Below are 7,333 nucleotides of genomic sequence, written 5' to 3'. Positions count from 1 at the left end.
ATTAAAGAGACGTTTTCTCTCAATCATTAGTTCATTCATTTCCCTAAAATTGAGAAAAGAAAGAGAAAGCAGCAACCGCTGCTGTTAAATCCGAGAGACCAGATCGAGACGCTGATTGAGAAATTAAAAAGGAAATAAGATTTGAGATGATGTTCATAGAGCGTAGAGAGGAAGAACAACAAAAAAACTGTTGCTAGAATTTATTGATATCGAGAAACAATGAAGAAATTAGGGTTTATGTTCTGATGCTGAGCTGTGGGTGCATTTGATTCAAGAATACAGATAAAGACAGATGGAGAGTTGGGTTTGGTGCTGTTTAAGAAGACCTGTTGCTGTTAATCTCAGAGATGAAGAAGAAATTGATGAAATCAGGGTTTCGATTTGAATCTCCAAACGAAGAACAGGAAGGGAATTGGGTCTGTCGATAAGAGCAGAATCAAACAAGAAATTGGTGATGTTAATCTCAGAAGACCTGTTGGGTTTGGTGAACAAGTTGCTGCTGGTTGGCCTTCTTGGCTTAGTGTTGTTGCTCGTGAAGATATTTATGGTTGGATTCCTCTTCGTGCTGAAAGTTTCGAGAAATTGGAAAAGGTAAGGGTTTCTCCTTCTTCTTTTGTTATTTTGCTACGATTTTTTATTGTTCTTGAATTGCTCATTTCTGGTCTAATTTGTATCGTTATACATCGGAATGTTGAAGTGGATTAGTACGTCGACAAGGAATTTTTGTATTTGTTCATGTGCTGCAATTATGTGAATACTGCAATTTTCTGACTGTATCTTTAGATTGGACAAGGTACATACAGCACTGTTTTCCAAGCACGAGAGCTTGCAACTGGGAGGATGCTTGCCTTAAAGAAAGTTCGGTTCGATAACTTTGAGCCAGAAAGTGTGAGATTTATGTCGCGGGAAATAATGATTCTCCGCAAACTGGAGGGACTAATTACTTCTAGACTGTCAACTAGTGTATATCTTGTTTTCGAGTACACGGAACATGATATTGTTGGTTTATCATCTTGTCCTGACATCAAGTTCAGTGAATCACAGGTTCGTATATATGGAACTCTGGATGTGTGTTCTAGTATTCGGGAATTACCAATGTTAAAGGGTTTGATTTGTTCATGTTTTGTAGGTTAAATGATATATGCATCAACTACTATCTGGCCTTGAACACTGTCATTCAAGAGGTATAATGCACATAGATATCAAGGGATCCAACCTTCTTGTTAGTGATGATGGAGTTCTGAAGATAACTGACTTTGGCCTGGCAAATTTTTTTCGTGTCGGGCACATTCAACCATTAACTAATCGAGTTGTTACTTTATGGTATCGGCCTCCTGAACTTTTGCTTGGATCCACCAGTTATGGGAAATCTGTTGATCTATGGAGTGTTGGTTGTTTATTCTGTTGATATGTTGTGTGTTTGACTCAAAGGGTTCAGGTTGCTGATGTGGTTGATTGGGTCTGTGGTGTTGAATAACAACTCGCAGATGGAAGGAAATGGAGTATGATAGGAGCAGTTGTTGTTGCTTAAATTAAAGGGTTGCAGGAAGTGGTTTTAGGCTGATCTCGGAAGCCGAGGAAGGACAAAATTTGCTGGAGAAGGCAGTAAAGAAGTGCAGCAGAAGTTACAGGCAAGTATGAGAGACAGTGCTGCTGTTGTTGCAACAGAAGTGTGCAGGGAAAGAGGTTCAGGTGATGGCAGTGATTGCAGGTCAGCTGAATGAGTTGGCGTTGTTGCAATGTAGATAAGGAATGAAGCTGGTGATATGCTGTTTCTCTAGAGAATGTGCAAGAAGTCTATCTGAATTTGCAGAGAAACTTATGCTGTAAGCGGTGATAATGGCAGTTACAACATTGGTCTGTGATTGGAGTTGTGTCGCATACTGTTCAGGCCAGAGTATAAGGAGAAACGAGGGTTTCCGCTACAGATTAGTGAAATTCAGTGAAGGAGCTGGACCTAGGAAGAGTTAAGAGCTCTCTGAGTTGATATGCAAGATGGATGGTTTGATTTGGGTTCAGCTGATTAACGGAAGGATCAACAAGAGAGTAGATGCATATGCAGTGACTGGTGCAGGTGGTGTTAGCTCAAGTGCAGGATTGTGCAGTTGCAGCATTGGTGGTGACTGAGCTAGCCGTATTACAGGTGGTTGTGGTCATGATAATAAGATAAAGATGGTGTTGTGTTGGGGTTGCTTGCAATTGAGATTTTGAGTACAAGACTGAGCCATGAAAGAAGAAAACAAGGTCGTGTGCTGGTGGAATTGTAAACAAAAGAGCAAGGCAGGGAAGCTGATATGATGCTGGTGGAATTTTTGCTGGTGTCTGAGCATCAAGGAAGCAGTATTGTTGTTACCGAGCTGTTGTAACGCAGCAAGACTCTGCAATGTAATGAAGGTGTTGCATGTAAGAACTGATGGTGCTGATGAGTTCGTGCTGAAGAGAATGGAAGATTGCGGTTGCGGATGTTGCACCTAGAAGACAGAGAAGTTGGTTTGTTGGTGGCAATGGATTGAAGAGGATATGGAGCAATAGTGCACATTTGCACCTGAACTGAAGGGAGATGCCGCTATTGCCGAGAGAAAATGAAGTTGCAGGAACTGAAATGGCAGCTGTTAGTGTGATGAAACCAATTATGGTTTCATCTTATTTATGATGAAACCAAAATCAGTTTCATTGTATTTATGATGAAACCAAAATCGGTTTCATCATATTTCAACAATGTATTTCTATCCATGAACATGTATAATACCTCTTATAATTCTTCTTGCAGGTGAATTCTCCCGAAACCAAGATGAAACCAAAATCGGTTTCATCGTATTTATGATGAAACCAAAATTGGTTTCATCTAATTTGTTGGGTGGTGGTGGGCGGTCGTGGTGCTGGTGGCAGTGCGGCGGGTGTTGGTGGTGGTGCTGACTGGTAGCGGTGGTGATGCAATTGTTCAGTATCGGTGGTGGTGGTCGGAGGTGGTGGCGGCGGTAGTCGGAGGCGGCGACGGCGGTGGTGGTCAGAGGTGGCGACGACGGCGGTTGTCGGCGGTGGTGGTGGTGGGCGACGGCGGTGGTGGTGGCGGAGGTGGTCGGCGGTGGTGGTTGGCGGCGGTGCTCGATAGTGGTGGTTGGTGGCGGTGGACGGCGGTGGTGGTCGGCGGTGCTGGTTGGCGGCGGTGGTCGGCGGTGGTGGTCGGTGGTGGTGGTCGGTGGTGGTGGTTGGCGGTGGTGGTCGGTGGTGCTGGTTGGCGGCGGTGGTCGGTGGTGGTGGTTGGCAGCGACGGTGATGGCAGTGGTGGTCGGCGGTGGCGCTGTTGCTGGTGGTTTGTTGTTGTTGGTGGTGATAGTATATTTAAAAGTGGGGTTGATTTTTGTTTTTGTTGGGGTGATTTAAATACTAGAAGGGTAGTTTAGACAGTTTATGATATTTGGGGTTTTTATATCACTTTTGTTTGGGTGAGTTATAACCTGCGGATCGATATTTAAATGACAAATATTAATATTTAAATAGATGACTTTTAAATGAGATTATTATCTCATGCTGCAGTGAACTCTTCTGGTATCACAATAAAAGAAATTTTAAAACATGGATGTTAATCGGCTACCAATTTGCTAAGGTGGGTACATAGCACTATATAAGTCTGAGTCTAGTGGATTAAAAGAGTGGGATGAAAGTGACTAAAAAACATGGTATATATTCAAATCCCCTTTCTCTTTGCACGAAAACAGGGAACGCTGGAGAGGATTTAGACAGGGGCGAGGATGAGATCCTCGTCAGAAAAAAAAAGACAACGAGGTTTGGATCCTCGCTTTATTGTTTTAATCTATGATTATATTCTCGCTTTAGAGGAGCGAGAATGTTCTCGCTCGGAAAGTAAAACGATTAAATGATCCCCGCTCAATCTAAATACTTGTTTAACCTTTTTACTCATACACCCCATTTACACTCCACGATATAATTCACACTCCCACTGTATGACAACTAGTATTGTTGTACCCAAATAAAAGTTGAACCATGAGAATCAATTTCACTGAGTTTAATTTAGAGGTTTAAATTAAACAACTAGAGCAATAAAAAAATCAACACAAGATAAAATACGGTTTGGAACAGAACACCATCATCATATAGGAAATCGTCGCCACCTAATCATCATTTCCGAGTAACAGATAACGCCTGAAAAACCTACAATGTGTCTTCGGTGTTGAAATGCGATGCATGACAGATTTCACTGACCTATGGTTATGATTGCCATTGATAAGAACAAACTCATCCAGAATATGATTCCAGAATTCGCTGGACGTTTGTTTCATTCCTGCAGTTGGGTCCAGATCTAACACTTTGCAATAACTTCTATCAAGGTCATTATCTTTCTCATTTGAATATGTAGGCATTATAGTGAATGTTATAACAGAAATAATATATGAAACTATAAGTTTGGGGTGAGGAAGTATGGTTGAGTGTTTGAGTTTGTATAACATTAGTAGATGATAAGGTTATTGGGAAAACAACCTAGATGTGTAAATTTAACCACTCCCATGTCTGCGATATCATGATAAAGTCCATAACTTAATTTTGTGTACCCATTTGTAAACTGATGAGGTTAAGATCTAAAATCGGCTAAGTATGATTTCATAGTCAGGAACAAATACATTTATAAATTAATGAATGCAATCTTTGCAAACAGTGGATAAAATGTTCATGAACTGATTCTTTTGAATCAATCCGATTTTGCTTCAATTGTGTCTTGTATACTTCTATGAGAATATAAACAATTGAACAACTCTATGAGTAACACAATTAGATTCATTTGATTATCATTTGATCTAGAATTGTTAAGATGAACATGGTTAACACAAAAGTGTTCATGTAGATAACTTCGGTTAACTGTTATTGAGCCAACTCAATATACACGTTTAGGTATGGTTACCCATATCTAAATGAAAGTACATTTCATTTGTGTGTAACAAGCAAAGACCATCTAACGGTGGATATTAGCTTGAATCTTAAATAAGGTTTAATCTAATGGTGAATATCGATACACGTTTAAGACCTCATAATGCTGTGTTTATAGCAATCTGACCCTATGGAAAGAAGCGTTATCTCTATAAATGTACCACCAGTCTTCGATGACTCAAATTACTTATGGTGGAAAATGATATGAGTGCCTTTATCCAAGCACATGATTTTTAATCATGGGTTTATATTGTTAATGGCTATAATCCTCCATTGGTTAGAGTAGACGGTGTAACAGTTGCAAAGGATATTGGTAGACATGAGCCTGACGAGATTCTTGTTGTAAAGAAAAATTTTGACGGCTTAAATGCTATCATACATGACATTACCCCATATCTTCATCACCATTGGGATATCTTAAAAACCGTATTCGAAGGGAATACCTCTAAAAAGGAAGTTAGGCTTCAAAACCTAAATTCTGATTGGGAAAACCTTCATATGTCTGATGAAGATTCATTTGATGAGTTTAATCACAAAGTGTCTGAAATTGTGAATACATATTTTTCATTAGGTATGACTATTCCTGAAAAGGACATTGTGATGAAAATTCTCAGATCGTTGCCAGCTAAATACGATTCTAAGAAAAATGTCATCGTTGAAGGAAATAACTTTGATACACTTTCCAGAAATACTCTTGTTGGGAAGTTAAAGATCTTTGATCATGAGCATGAATCCAAATCTCGAAAGGATTGTGCTTTCAAAGCACAAAAGAACACTAAATTACTTGACAAAACTAAAAGTGTTGGAAACTCTGTAGTTGTTCCCATTGAGATTGATTTATCAGATGAAGATCTTGAAAACTAAGTCTCACTGATCACAAGACAGTTTAGAGATCTTCTTTTGAAGAGAAGTGAACGATTCATCAGAGATAAACCATGGTCATTGGTGAGTGCCAAATAATGTATATATTTATCCCTTTTTGTTGGCATTTAACTCATCTTTTGTGCAGTAATTCTACATTTTATCCCATATTCTGTATTTTCATTGTTTTCAAGAATAAATATTTTTCTTACTTAATTTTGCATTTTTAGGTAATAAATAAAGTCTGGATAACTTGCGGAGCGGAAAAGAGCTGAAGAGTAGTGAGAAGCCGGAAGAAATTACGCAAGGAAGCCGCAAAGAATGGAGCGCACGTCCAAAAAGCTAGGAATGGGCTCAAGAAGGAAGAATTGTTCTTAAAGAAGATATGGGCTTGGCATACCCAAGGCCCAAAACCCTTACCCAAACCCATTTTCTATATCCATACCCGCCTCCATTCTCAGCCGTTAGATCGGATCCATTTCATCATCCGATGGTCGCTCCTTCATCGCGCATCAAAATCTGAAGCCCTATCAAACACCATAGTTCCTAAATTCCAAGCCATCAGATTAGATTGCAGTTGAATCCTACGGTCGCTCCTATGCCTGTGCATCAAATCCCGATGATTCCGCTCAACACTACAACACCTAACCTAATCTCGCACCCGTTGACTTCGTTGTATTTTACATCCTACGGTCGCTACAAGCTTCTTCTTTATTAGCCGTCCGATCCACCTACCATCTCCATATCCAGCGGCTTCAGCTCGCGGTACACGCATCTTGATGCACCGTTCAACACCCTAGTACTGGAACCCTATACACCCTAAACAAACGCATCCCTTCTCCCAAAATCAACTGAGCTTCCTTCTTCCCCGACATTTGCAGATCCACCTCTCTGCCACCACCTTCCCCGACCATTTCCATCCACCACCTCACCTCTGCAACACCATCACTTCTTCACCAACATCATCAGTACCTCCCCAGTCCGTTCCTTTATCTCTCTATCCATCTATGTTAGTGACTTCTCACCATTCTAAACCCTAGGTTGGAAATCACTAAAATAGATGAGGCTCTAGACATCAATCGAACACAGGAGAGGAAGCAGGAAGATCAGAGGAGGAATGGGTCGAAGATAAGAGAGTCAATTCCTCGATTTTGGGTAATGAAAGTTAAACCCTAATTTTTGGGATTTGGGGGAAACCCTAATTTTAATGTTTGGGTATAAATTGAGGGTTGGGTATCACTGTTAAAACTTGTTCTTGGACTAGCCAAGTTACCAATTAGGTTTAATTTTAGTTTGTAAAATTTTAATTTCAATTTTTGGTTTAATTCCAATTTTAATTTCACTGTTAATTTTTAGGGTTCTTGTTTTGCAATTTTCATTCCCTGTTTAGTAGTTTAAATGTTTGTTATGTTCCTGTTAATGTGCATGTTTGAATTTCCTGTTAAATGTGTTCCTGTTAATATGTGTTGTTCCTGTTTTGCCATCTTTAGTTCACTGTTAGTTGTTGTTCACTGTTGAGTAATGGAAT

At 39.9% G+C, this 7,333-nt stretch overlaps 1 pseudogene; it reads left to right on the top strand.

Moving 5' to 3' along the window:
• Positions 1–292: 292 nt before the first annotated feature.
• Positions 293–1,408, top strand: LOC113351614 (annotated as a pseudogene).
• The last annotated feature ends 5,925 nt before the right edge of the window (positions 1,409–7,333 follow it).

The sequence above is a fragment of the Papaver somniferum genome, chromosome 2 (genome assembly GCF_003573695.1).
Source record: "Papaver somniferum cultivar HN1 chromosome 2, ASM357369v1, whole genome shotgun sequence".
NCBI classification, from domain to species: domain Eukaryota; kingdom Viridiplantae; phylum Streptophyta; class Magnoliopsida; order Ranunculales; family Papaveraceae; genus Papaver; species Papaver somniferum.
Note: the sequence above shows the minus strand (reverse complement) of the source record. Positions and strands in the feature narration are given on the sequence as shown.